At 30.0% G+C, this 15042-nt stretch overlaps 1 protein-coding gene across 1 annotated transcript in view; it reads left to right on the forward strand.

Moving 5' to 3' along the window:
- The window catches only part of LOC129231351 (lachesin-like), a 283555-nt gene that overhangs the window by 9807 nt on the left and 258706 nt on the right, over window positions 1-15042 (forward strand). The gene's annotated exons all lie outside the window — the stretch shown is intronic.

Raw genomic sequence — 15042 nt, forward strand, 5'->3', positions numbered from 1 at the left:
ATAGACATGCAGCTTTCAAAACTTTAAACAGTTTTCTTCTACCACGTCCAATGTTTTCTCTGCACCTTAAGGGTTGTCCACAAATAATTTCACGCTTTAAAGGGGGGGGGGGCATGATATTGTGAGTTTGAGACAATAGGGTAACAAGTAGTGTTACATCACGCAATTTTTAAAAGGATTTGTTTGTGAAAAATTGTGTGATTTTTGACAAAGAGGGGACGGGGGGGGGGAGCGAGGAGGTGACAAAAGGGAGGAAGGGGGCTCAAAATGGTGGCAACATGTGTGACATCAGTTAAGGACAGCCCCTTATGTGAATGTGACTGATTTCCGCGGGAGAGCAAATATTACCGGAAATCCTACTGCTCTCCTATTGGCTGACGTAAACATTTTTATAACTAAATAAAGCATTTGTTTTCCAAAATATTATTAATATTTGTGAAAAATTTTTATTTTCTTTATTGTCACTGCAAGAAAATCAATTTTCAGTGAGGAATGCATAATTATTCCTTGTTCATCAGTAACATAAAAAGATAATTTTTTGTATCGTGAAAGTAAAGAATGTTATTGATACTAAATTAAAATTTATTTTGTTTTGTCCTACATCATTTAAAGATATGCTATATTTTGCAAATTGGTCGTTTTGAGCCCTATATAGCTGAAAAAGATCCTTGGCTTGATATCTTAAAACTGAGATCCTTTCTGACTCCGGAGACTATGAGTTAGTCAAAAACAAGTCACAAATCGAAGACAACCTAATCACTGTTCCCCAGAGTTAACCGATATGAATACCAGCGATTTTTAATCTCAAATTTACCTATGATTCATGCGAGAGTAATATTATAAATAGCGTACGAATAAAAATGTATTATTAATGTTGTGAAAGAGGGAGGAATTTGCAATTGTAAGTTGCTAAGGTTTTTCTTGTTATGCATTTAATAAGCATCTCGATAGTTTTAAACTCATTCACTTAATGCCATACAAAATTCTGTATTGTGAAAGTTCTTTAAATTTAGGTTACATAAAACAATAATTTGATAATCGATACTACAACAGAATTTTTTATCACTGGTTATTGATTTGTCACAATATGTTTATAATAAATAAAATATTCATTTGGTTTCCAGAAGAATCAAGGCAGATTTTTAAAATAATGCTTTGTAAAATGATCACAAATAATAAAATATCTTGAAACACTTAAAAAACACTTAAACCTGATTTTGTGCGGTCTTTGTGTGTGTGTGTGTGTGTGTGTGTGTGTGTTTTTTTTTTTTTTTTTTTTTTTTGTGCGGTGCTTGAAAATTTCAATCAGATTGGGAGACTCAATTGACGAAATTATGTATAAAACGAGTGGGAGGTAGTATCTTCAAGTGACAACAGGGGAAGCCCGATGGGAAGTCACTGTAACCTTCCAAAGTTTTTTCCTAGAAATTTTGTCTGACGATTCGGCAAAAGTATCATCACTTGGTTTAATTTGATTTTGTTTAAAGATATTTATTTCTCACGTTTTTAGGTTATTTCCTACGTGAGACGTTTTTAATGCGGTCCCTATCCACAGCATGAAAAATATTTTTTAACTGTGTTGCAAAAACAACATTTTATAGCTACTCGTGAAATTTTGAGTGAATTTTGTTAGTGCGATTTTTTTGTGCGGACCCTATCCACCGCACAAAAACAGGTATGGGTAAATTAAGTTTCATTTGCATTGCTAAATTTTTACCTTTCCTATTTGTATCTTGATATAAAAATCAATTTCAAAATTATATGAAATGTATTGAGTATAGCACGTTAGTACTCGGTCTATGGATTACTGTTATTTCCAGTAAAAATATTTCATTTTAAAACATAATAATATATAAACTATGCAATAGGACAACATTTGAAGTGATTTGATTCTTACAACTAAAATATATTTCCAGATTTAAAAAATAATGCAAAGTTTGCAGCAAGTGATTTTGTTTTCTTTTATTTGACACTGCGTATATTCTCTCCTGAAGTTGAAATATCTGCAATAAATCACGGTATTGCTACATAATAGTTCTTACGCCTCTAAAAATATATTGTACTTAATTTTGGGTTAATTCTCGAAACCCCAGAAACCAGATGTGTAGGCTATGCAACATGTTTCTTTGGGAGGGGGGGAGATAGCAGGACAGTAGAAACAGCACTAGCATAACAGCCTGAATTCAAGTTCGCTGTTAATTTCAACCTTTTTTTTCCTTCGTCAATTTTACTAATTTGTGCAATTATGCTTAATGAGTTTCCCTTTTCATCCTTTTGTTGTCTTTTAACTGTATTGCTAGTTGCGTAATTATGTATAATTAGTTTTTTGATTGCTATTTTTCCTCTTTTAGAATAATTTTTCCGATTTCTACTTTTTATTTACTTTTTGCTGTAAGTGAATTACTGCCTTTGAAATACAATGGCTTGACTTCCGAAAAAGAAATCTGAATAGATTTGTTTTATCTAAAAAGAATCTTTTCTCTGAATCATTGAGTTAAAATTGCAACTTTTGTTTCAATGCGAAAAAAATATCACATTTTGATACCTAAAAAAAAAGTTTAATGCATAGTAAATTATATAGCACTTAATTTATGATTATTTACTGTTTACAAAATCCATTGTTTGCTTGAGGTTTTAACCTTTTCGTAGGATTTTTTTCATAACTTTCATCTCTGTTTTAAGTGTTTCTATATATTTTTATTTAAAGTATATAGTGCCATAAAGATATATATAAAAAAAAAAAGAATTTTGTTCTTCAAAACTAGCTTAATTTAGTTTTTGAAGTTAAATAAAAGATCAAAGTATATTTTCACTTGTCAATTTAAGCCCTCTACACTTAAAAAAAAATCAAAACGTTTCTGGGAAATAACAAGCAGCTAGTGTGCTTAATTTCTGCCTGTCACATAACTGGCGAAAAACAGGAAAAATTCCTGGTAAATGTCTGTAATCTTCCTGAAAGTTACCTGGAATTTTTCTGAAGAATTCAGAACTCTTCCCGATAATGGCCGGTCAGATTTCTGGAATAATCAGCTGCATTCAGAGGAAGTTTAAGATATGTTTATAGTAATAGCTCCTAAACTGTATATGGCAGAGGCTAAGGGGAAATTTCAAGCAAATAACGAACGGCTTAATTCCCTGCAGCTTTTAGCAAAGCTACAATATCTTGAGACTAATTTGTTCATGCTTAGAACTCAGGCAATAAGGGAGAACCGTAACTGAAGAGCAATGTGAAGGCGAAACACTTAAGAAAGCTCAATATATTTTGAGACTGGTAGATAAAAATGTTTTCACAACAGAGAGAAGTCTGTATTCATGAAACTTGTAACAGTTTAGGATTTTTTTATGCAAATATACTTGCTTTTCACAGGAAACTGGCGGAATTCCGAAAAATCGCTGCCCGGAAATACTCTGTGAGGTTTCGGAATTTCCTTACAGTGTAGTACAGATTTCTTTCGTGAAATTACGCTCTTCGTGCAAATTTAATGGAAAAACATGATATAATTCTGGTGCAATGCCATTTCATTTGTGTGTGTGTGTGGGTTTTTTTTCTTTTCATTTTTTCTTTAAAAAGATGTTTAAATATGATTTAAACAATTAGAAAAAATATTGAAACTTGAAGTACTAAAAACTATGTATTTTGAATATTTTTAAATTCCTTATTATCCACGAATTTATTTAAAAAAACGTTATGATTAACATGGGTGACAAATAAAGCGGTAAAGTAAATATTAGTAGGAAATAAAACGCAGTCCGCGTGCAAGCAATGCCCTGGTTCTGCAACCATATATATCTATGAGTCGTACATATTATTGCAGTACTATATAAAAGATTTATTCTATACTAAAACTTAAAGTTTTAAATATTTAATTACATTCTTAGAATTTTATTAGAGGAAGTGGTGCAGATGTGGAATCTTTTTAATTTTTGGTGTATCTAGTTTTTTTCTCAATGAAATTTGTCTCAATTCTGGAAAATATTTCACAAAATAAAATAAAAAAAGATTATAGCAATAACTACTTTTGGTTTTATGTAAAACATTACGGCTACATTGTATTAATAATAGTTAATAATAAATTGAATCTTTAAACCGATTTTCAAAATGTGCTGGTAATGTGGAAACATTTGTTTTCTGGATAAAAACACTAACTAAAAAAATTCATTCTTAATTGTTATTTATTATACATAGCAAAACTATTACAAAGGCTTAAAAATTAAACTTTTTTAATAAAAAAGTAAAATAAAATAAAATAAATAAATAAAATAAAATGCTCACTTGCAAAAGTCACAAATGTAATGATAATTTACACATCCATCGCACAAAGTATGACACCAAGACTCACAAACTAAACATCTGATCCAAAGTTCCCCTTGAACATCATTCGAAAACGCCTCCCCTCAAAAAATGCAAATGGCTTCCACATTACCAGCGTAGCCATAATAAACTATGAAGATAAAACTACGCTACATTTTCAAGCTAGGAATCCACTTAATTGTACCAGATTGTAGAGTATTTTTTTGCTGACCAAATAACTGCCTAAGTACTAAGAAATAGCTTAATGAACTATGTAATTGAACCAACTTTAAAGATTTACCTCAAAAGTTTGAAAAGTCAAGAAAAACTTAAAACGACAACTTCACTGATAATAAACCACGAGTTAACTACACAACGCTCCTACATTCTTACTAAACAAACACAGTAACAAGTTGATGCGTTCACCGCAAAAATCATCGCCTCACAAGCCGTATAGGTTATGTTTCCACATTACCAACACGCTTCCATATTTGCACCACTTCCTCTACTTTTTATATTCTTTGTAAGTTTCACAAGGGAGAAAAATCGTCTTTTTTTAACGCAAATATTTCATTAATAAATTGTTTATCAGATACTTCAGGTAGGCGAACAACCTAATTTTTTAAAAAAAAACAGATTTAGAGAAATTTAGAGAGCCCCAGTGTTCTTCTTTCTAAATCTTCATTTTTTTTTTAAATCAATGAATTATTAAGAAAAGTAGAAGAAATGTTCTTAACTGAAATGCACTGCTTATAACTGAAATTTACTTTTTGTTTCTTGATTTTTCTCACAACTACGTTTTCAAAGTTTTTCTTTATGCCAACAGCTCTAACAAATTAAGTATTAAGTCTAAAGATATGAAACATTACAAAAATGATGATTGAACTTATTACTGTGATATAAACCTCGAAAAAACAATGCACATTTAATATGTCGTTTTGAAATAAGGCTCATTTTAACTTAGGAGTCAAAAATCATGTTTTTTGAGGGATGTTTTCAAACATTTACCCTTAACACCTGCTTTTAGTTACTTTTCCAAATTAGAGGATCATATCACTCTCCGGTATCTAACGAAGATATAGACACAGAAAGTTTTAAAGATTGAAAAAATGAAGGCACTGGAAATATTAAGGACATTGTTGTTTTTTCCTAAATATATGGCTTTTTTATAAATAAAATTCTAGAATTTTTTTTAAACAAATTAGCAGTCAAAATGTGTTATTTATGTTATTAAATAATTGTATAAAGTTTAAAAACATGCAATAAATGGTGAAGGAAAAAATATTAAGGGTGTTCGCCTACCTTAAAACCATGATCCCTTCGTAACTTGCCTTTTTTTTCCCCGAAAATGATGTTTTCAATTATAATATTTTTTTCAGAAGACATTAATAAAGTTCTAAATATGATGAATTTTTTCCATTTTCTAGATCAGACTCTTTCATAATCTATGTAGGTCTTCTCAAAAAGTTTATGCGTTTAGAATTACGTCATTTAGAATTTACGTTTCTACTTCCTCCAATTCTAAAAGTTCTGGATTTGAAAACCGAATATTTGTTTAAACGCAGATTCATCAATTGATCCGAATTCCCATCTTATTAAAAGGGCGAGCTAATATTTTTCGTCTGCCATTTACACAGTGTAGATAAACGAAAGCTGCATCCCAGTGCTCCCATGGCAGTTCACAAACTCCCTTTGTTTACAATCTCAGAAAATGAGGGAATGAACGGCGGAGTGTGACAGACGGAGTCCATTAAGTTATAGAGTGATAAACCACAGCGAGTGGAAATAATGAGATCTTGGACCCCACGACACGCGTTTAATTCGTTTCAAGTTGATAAGGGGCCGAATAATAGCCCGCTTTAAAAAGCATATCATTGCATTGTGAATCGGTGAGCCAACCAAATGATTTAACGGTAAATTGCTTTTTCCTTTTGTAACTGCAAATGATCGGGAGTTTACAGTGCCTATGATAAATAGGTTATCAGATGATTCGCTCGCTCTAGTTAGCTTTTCAATTCTTACAGGGCATGGCAGTTATCTTAATTGCATTTAATTTTACAGGCGACGTTAATAAAGTTAGATTTAGAAAGCTCCTACGCAACTTTCGAGTGAGTAATCAATTGGATAGCGAGAAGAAAAAAGCCGAATCTTTTTAGAGGAAGTAATTTAGTTTTTTACCTGTTAATTACTTTCCACCTCAGTCTTTTGGTATTAGTGTAATGCAAAAAGTACGTTTTTAAAGTGTTTTTTTTATTCAAGAAAATATCAAATTTAATTTATTGGTACACCCAAACTGCTTTTATGCGGTCTTTTTATATACTTTTCTTTTTTTGCGATTTTGTTTGTGCGAATTTTTTTGTGCGGAATATTAAAATTTCCATCAAATTGGGATTCAATTGACAAAATTATCTTTAAAACGAGTGCGATGTAGTATCGAAGAATGTATCTTCAAGTGACGACATAGGCATCCCGATGGGAAATTACTATGACCTCCCGAAAGTTTGCTTATTCGGAAAATTTTGTCCGAGTACTCGGTAAAAACTGTCATCACTTGGTTTATTTTGATTTCGTTTAAATGTTACAATTTTGTAAGTTCTTGGGTTATTTTCTGTGTGAGACTTTTTTATGCGATTCCTATCCACCGCAAAGAAGAAAAAAAAAATTTTAACTGTGTTGCGAAAACAACTTTTTACAGCTACTCGTGAAGTTTCGAACAATTTTTTAATGCGATTTTTTTATGCGGTCCTTATCTACCGCATAAAAACAGGTTTGGGTGTATATATTACAACTGGTGTCAAAATACCGAAAGCTCTTGAGATTTTTCGATTTTTTGAGCAATATAACTCTCCCAATATTTTTATTATTAACCATTACGATCCAATTTTAACTTAGGATAATATTATAATCCTTGTAACGTTATTTTTCTACAGTCTCTATTTAATGCATTGCATACCTATTTTCTGTGCATATTTGCTGACTGTTTTTCAGGATGATATAAAATAGGGGAATGTAGTCCAAAATGAATTGGTGAAATATTTACTCTGCTTTTAGCGCCATCTATCTGGTAATATTTTACCTATATAGTAATACATGTAGTCTATTTAAATCGGGACAAAAATACTACCTAAGATTAAAGCATATGATAATGCAGGCATTTTTAAAAAATCGATACATGTGAATAAAAATGAAATATTTTGTTGTTAGTCAAATTAAAAAAAGTTGTAAAAAGATAAAATTCTTGTTATTGACATTTTAAACATTGATTGAGATCTTCTGATATTCGATAAAGTATTTATTAATTAATATTAAGCATATTTGTATTTTAAATATTTTGTACACTTAGTCAAGTACATGTGGGTCAAAGTGGATGAGGCAAAATAAAATAGTTTATTTTGTTTACTCACTCAATCATTTACTAAATCACTTACATATTCATTTCTTAATTGATTCATTTGCGTTCGTTCGTTTGGTAGTTCATTTTCATATTCCTTTATTCACTTATTTTCTTATTCATTCACTATTTTTCTCTATCACTTATTTTCCTGCAAATATTAACTAAAATTTTTCGTTTATTGTTTCAATTTCTTTTTATTTATTCATTAAACCTTTTATTTACTGATTCATTTGATCAAAAATAATTTCTATAATTGAATAGAAAATATTTCATTAGAAAAATATTTTATTTTTCACTTTTCCCCCATGAAAATAAAAGTTTCTTTTTGAAGGTGCAAATTTTCTGCCTAGTTTAAAAAAAAAAACTGTTTCAATGCAGTTTTTATTATTAATACTACATTACTTCTTTATGCAGTGTAATTTTCAAAACAAATATCCAATTTGTTCATTTTAAAAAAGCTCAGTCATCTTAACTATTTCACTTTGCCTCACATTCCCCTGCATTCACAAAACATGAAACAAAGTATAAGTGACTGCATGGTGTACACACGTAATTTATTGATTCTTATGTTAGTCCAAGATCCTACTCATACAATATTAAAACGCACATTGCATAAAACTAAATCTATGGTATAAATTAAGTTCAAGTGCAGAAATTTCAATGTCTGAAACTTCATCTTAATGTTGGGTTTACTAGAAAATGAAAATTCAAAATAAAAACATTTTATAGGGTTCCGTATGAAATAGTAAGCACTTCAGTGTATTTTCTTCTGAAAAAACTCAAATCCATTTGCTCTAACTAGTATGAACCAAAACCAGCTTGTGCTCCATTTCTTGGAGAGATAATATTCAAATGAAAACTATTAAGTAATTTTCGAATATTGGGAATTATTACGATTCTATAAGTCTCATTTTTTTATCTCTAAAAGTTATGTTTTAACTTAATCGAAGTTGATAATTGTTTTAGATTTAATTTCTCTAAATGTTTCATTTTATTTTAATTTAATACCTTAAATTTCTTTTTAAATTTCTTCACTATCTTGCTAAATAGCTATTTAAAGAAATACTGTCAAAAAGTTCTAGTTATAGCTGTGTTTTTTTTCGTTATAATGTGCAAGTAAAAAGTGTTTTATAAGATCTAAACCCTGTTAGCCTAGAAATATTTTTCGGCGTACCCTAAAAAAAGCATAGAAAAAATGAAATGGCTGTAATTTTAGGTCACACAATCTACGACAAAGAATCAGGTCCTTTCTAAGAAATTAAATACTGAAGAGAAACCAAAAAATGTACTGAGAGCAGCTTTATTAAAACTCTTCCCGAAAAATTTATGCAATCAATGTGCTTGATAAAAACTTAGGTTGGTAAATAAATACCCAAAGCCTTTTCTAAAACTATTAGAATTTTTGAGAATTGTGTTTAAAGAGTCGATTATTTTGCATTTAAACTTTCATTGTGGTAATTTTCTCTGGATTAATGATTCACTTGTATGTCCAAAATGATTTTTTACAAATGAGACATGACACAGCCTGTTACTACCTTTCTAGAGGATTTGTCTATAGGCATAAATACTTTTCTAATGTCACATACATGAATTCATATCTATTTACCATATACTTACTTCATTTATAATCTTTTTTTCTATGTCTGGGTGTCCAACAAAAGTAGAAATAGCTTCGTACATTCAGCCTTAATAACTACAACCAATAGCTGAAGACACTTGATAAAATAGTCTCCGTGCTTGTTATTAGTCTAGTACCTAAGTGTCGGTTTGAATGCCAATGACTAGTAGAGTGATTAGTTATCAGAAATTGAAGCTTTGAACCAAATGCAGCAGAAATCTTTTAAAAAAGGCAGATTGAAGAAATCTATCTGCATTTCCATTCTACATATATATATATATATATATATATATATATATATATATATATATATATATATAGTAAAATGTGTAGTTTCACATACACGGGTAGCACAGAAATAAGTGTATGTAACAACGAAGATAAACAACAATAACAACAACAAAAATGAACATGGAACGTTAAAAAATAAACTAGGAACATTGAAAACAAGAATTGATGAAATCATGGGTATTAAACTGCTGCTACGTTTACGAAGAGCTGGAGCAGCTGGCATATTAAATATTCTGCAAGGTTTCTGTGCGGGTCAGTATCATACATGCAGCAAAATTGATTAGAAGTAAAAGTATATGTATTTGAATTAACGAACTAATATGTGTAGCTACTTATAAGGCTTAATATAGAAGGCAGGAAAATTATCAAACGTTATATATGCTTATTTTTTGTATATATGCAATAATTTTTATAAATGTAAATAGTATGCTTATTAGTAATATGCTGTCATGTATTACCAACCCCCCAGCTCTGACCTGCAAAATAAAAAGAAAAAATTACATACCACATGATTTCAAACATTTCGTCGACAACAATGTCTATGTCTAGGTATCCATTTGCCAGAGACGAAAATCCGATGCCACGCCAATCGAACAGGTCGCTGGGGCAGGGCATCCAAAAAGCACCTTCCTGTCGAAAGGATTTCAGCGCTCTTTATCATCAAAGTTACCCAGTTACACTGTTGCCAAATCGCAGTTGTTTGGGTGGAAACTAAATCTGTCCTTGTTGAAGAAAAGATTTCTTGAACAAATTAAGATAATAAAATGTGAAATTGGCAGGATAAAAATTGTAATAGTAGAGATTTGCAGCAAATTTGAAGATTTGTTTATTAAATTGAGAATTGTTGCTACAAATTTTAAAGAATCTGCTTAGCTGTCCAATTATAATATTAATGAAGATCTTTTTATGTAAATTACTGTACCAATGTGGCATACTTTTTGTGTAAAAATTGAAGTTATCTTTTTTATCATAGATATCTGTAATAAGGTTAGAATCAACAATTTTGAAAGAAATGTCCAGAAAATCGGCAGACAGAAAGTTGTCATTGGCTTTATTGAGCTGTAGATTTTGTGGATAAATTAAAGGGAAAATGTCATCCATACTTTTGTTGAAGATAAGGATGTCATCTATATACCTGAAAATATCATGTTTTTTATTATACTGTACTGTGTATTTAAATTCATAGAAAAAGAGATACAGATTAGCAGCTGTGCTGGAATAGTTGGTGCCCATGCCAATTCCATGTATTTGTTTAAAAATAAAGTTGTTGAAAGTCACAAAATTGTTAAAGAAACAGAAATGACAAAGACTATTGAAAAAATTCCTGTCGATGCCCAATTCCTCACCAATGCAAAATATGTCAAAAAGTTTTAACAAAGTTGTATATAAATCTTCGATGGGAATGTTGCAGAACAGATTCTCAAAGTCAAATGTGTAAATTGATTTAGGTGTGCGTTGTAGATTTTTAATGATTTCGAAACTGTTGTCAATGCACCAGAAATAGCTCGTATGCATAAATTTGACCTTCAGAAAATCATAAATTTTTTTCAAAATAGACTGTAATTTGATGTTGATATTTTTTCCAAAACTTTTTGTAGTAGAACAAATGAAACGAAATATATATATATATATATATATATATATATATATATATATATATATATATATATATATATATATATATATATATATATATATATATATATATATATATATATCATAAATTTTCCTTATTTTAAAGAAATCCAGCTCTTTACATCAGCTGGTTATAATCATGGAAAATATGTAGATTTATTATGTTTGCGTTTAAATGTCGTTAATTTTTCCACATAATATGCATCATTACGTGTACCAACTTCAACGTGCCCTTCGACTGCGATTAACTGCGTCATTTGTCAAGAATGTCCATTCGCTTAACTCCATCGCATCTGTTATTTGTTTACAGGTAGAAACGACAAAACTGGCATGAATTGAAATGACAATTAGTTCAACGTCAAGTTCAATAAATTGCTTTGCTCTTTTTCGAACGCGCTATTCCCAAAATTAAAATATTATTTGTCTAAAAGCCCCCCCCCCCCCCCCCCCAAAAAAAAGTGCTGTAAAGTTGAATTGCAAACATACTTTTATTTTTCGTAGTGTACTGAAGGTATGATGATTGTACTTTTTTTTAATTGCCTATTTTAAAAAAAACCTGTATGTCACATAAATGTATAGTCAATAATGAACAATAAATCTATACATATAAATCTAATAATCATAATACCAAGAATAATATCATGCAAGATCATTAATGTGCCGATTAGGTGGATTAGATCTAATTGCACGCTTTTGATCCGCACAAAGCTCTGCATGTGAATTTTTTCCCCGTAAAGAAATTATTGTTGTGTTGTAATTCAAAATGCGTAGTTTTCAAATTAAATTAGCAATAATACTTTCATATTTAAATTCTTAACTTTGCAAGTGTAACATTTACTATTAGTATTTAAATGGCAAGTACAAATAAAACTTATAAATGTTAAGTTGTTTGAGTCACTAACTACAAATGTAATAAACAAAACTTTCCCTGTCTATAGAGAGCATAAAATGGAATATATTAATTTATCAATTAAAAAAAATAATACTAATTTACTTACTAATTTAAATTAATTACTTACTACTTTAAATTAATACCAATTTATCAATTTAAGAAAAATGCATTCAAGCGCTTAAATATAACATGTTGAATTTTCTTTATTTTTCCAAGCTTTCACTCGCGGCTTCGCTCGTGTTGATGTAGATTTTGCCAATCTTCAGAATAATGTCTAACACAAGCAGAGATGAAATAGTGACAAAAAAACTACAAAAATAATATCTAACAAAACGTACAGAAGTGGAAAAGAAGATAGCACGGGAAATTCTTTAAAATTCCGATTCAAAATAGGTCAACAGTTCTTAAATAAAGTCATCATTTCCTTAAACTTCCTCATTCTCGTCTGATGGTGCTTGGCGCTACGTCGGCTATCTAAATTATTGCATAGCTTCTTGTCGGAGAAAGGAACGGAGCTCACGTGAGGAATGTAACTCCTGAATAAGATAATTCGATATAAGGTCGTCGCTTGGCAAGAATGGAAATAAAAAAAGATTTGCCGGAACACTTTAAATAGAACTTACAATATTGCTTAAGTGTTTTGTTTTATTTATTTGGCGGATTTTTTTTTTATCGTTAATGTAGCATTTAAGGATCTTTTTACCTTAATTGAATTGGCGGCATTTTTTGTAATGGCTGTACTGCCAAACTTTTTTAGCACTCGTCACGACCATGTCATCGCCATGACCCTGCCCACTAAATAAATAAAACACTGCCATTTTAATTAATTTCATTTTCTATTTTTGCCATTAACTATCATTTAGAATTAGCTCAATAAAATTACATTTTTATCCAAAACATAAACAAATAGAAAGTACAGAATGATATCTTAAATAGGATCATTAATATTTATTACTTTCTCTGAGATAAAAGTTTGAAACTGAAATAAAATGCTGATTCCAGCAATAGAATGCTAAACATTTTCCAAATATTTAGTACTTTATTGCTGGATATACTGTCCTTTCTTCGTGAAAAACCCCAAGAGAAAAGAAGTTTTCCTTCGAAAGATTTTTGAAAATGTCTCTAAAAATTTGAGCCGGAAAATTAGATAGTTTTCAAAAAATGTCTGATAAAATAAGTTTTTTAAAGAAAGTGTTGGTGAGATTGAGTGAAAGAAAAAACACGGTACGGGAAATTGATTTTAAATCGGTTCTCTTTTAGAAGAAAAAAAATAATAAGTTTCCTCAACTACACCAGCTTCCCGACATAGTTTTAGAGAAAGTAATAGAAAACGTTTTGTAAAAGCCATTAAATATATTTGTATGTTATAAAGTTTCTTTCTTTGCCTATTTCAACTAAGTAAACAGTTATCAATGATGTTTTATGCATTACAGTGAAAAACTCAATATAAAATGGATTACGAATGTGATCGTTTTAAATATGTAGCCATTGCTAAACGCATAAAAACCATTTTATCTGTTTCATATTAATTTTGTTTCGTACTTGACATTATTGAATCATAACGCATATGCCGTCAAAAGCGGGATAGAAACTTTATTAATTAATTGGTACTCATTTCGTCATATTCGGAAGTAAATCTTTTAATTAAATTTATTAATTGCAAAGATTCTAATGTTATGCTTTAAAGATTATTGGGCTTTATTGAATGATGCTTTTGAAGATATTTTAACTACATTTTGACTTTTCTTAAATTTAAATTTAGAAATATATAATAGCAACGTAGCTGCATTTTAGCCGAAATATTTTAAAATTAAAAAAATAATAATAATTTAGAAAGCATATTTCTTTCCCATAAGAATTGGTGTGTCCATGCATGGCCCCACTAGATGGCACTGACGTTTAACAGGCCTTGACAATTAATGACTTTTCTGTGTTAAACCGATGCAGTTCATGCATTTACCAATCAATGTCAACGTTTCAAAATTTATTTTTAATTGGACGTCATTGGACAAATTGTATTTTGACCACAAGAGGCACTGAGCGGAACCCCTGCATCCACCAATCAATGGCAACGTAATGTAAACAGGGGTTCTCTGTAGCGCCCTCCTTGTTGCAATGAGTTTCAGCAATTGTCACGGCCTATAAGAATTAAGTGGGGCCGTGGCCGATGAGTACAAAAATGTTTAAACATTTATTGGATGTAAACAATTAAACATAATGGGATTATATTTTGCCTATTCCTATAAACATTCTTGTAAACACATTAAATAAAAGTTTCGCCTTCTTAATATTGCGACAGATAAATTGATAACATTTTAAAATACCAAAATCTCTGTTTGAGTCTGTAAGAAGTTTTAATGAAAATTAATAAAACAAAAAGATGTTCAGAAACACTTCAGACCCTTAAAAATTGGCTTCTGTCCATGTGAAACGCATGAATGAATATTTAAGTTTTCTCTTACCATCGAAGCGCTAGATAGCGCTGGTTAAATTGGGTGAGTATAAATCCGTATTTTTAGGATGACGGAAAAATTTTCTTCTACCGCATTTCTTTCATGCATTAAAGTTCGTTAAAATTATATGAAATGTTTAAGAGTTCGTTAGTATAATATTATCAACTGATTATTCATGCTCTTAAAGTTATTTTTAAATGTTTATTTATTTATTTTTTTTTTTTGTATGATCATTAAAAAGCATGATTTTTGTTCTTAAAAGTTTTGAACAAACAAGTTGCATATTGATATAAATATTATTTGTTGTACAGAACACCCTATAAAGACCCCAAAATTGTTATATTCTTGTTTTTATTGCATAAATTTTATGAAGAACATGGACTCTACTTCTACGTGATGCACAAAATTTTTTTAAAAGTTGAAGAAACAGTAGTGAAATAATGATTTTCCCCAAGTAACGTCCATTAC

The sequence above is a fragment of the Uloborus diversus genome, chromosome 10 (genome assembly GCF_026930045.1).
Source record: "Uloborus diversus isolate 005 chromosome 10, Udiv.v.3.1, whole genome shotgun sequence".
Classification (NCBI taxonomy): Eukaryota; Metazoa; Arthropoda; class Arachnida; order Araneae; family Uloboridae; genus Uloborus; species Uloborus diversus.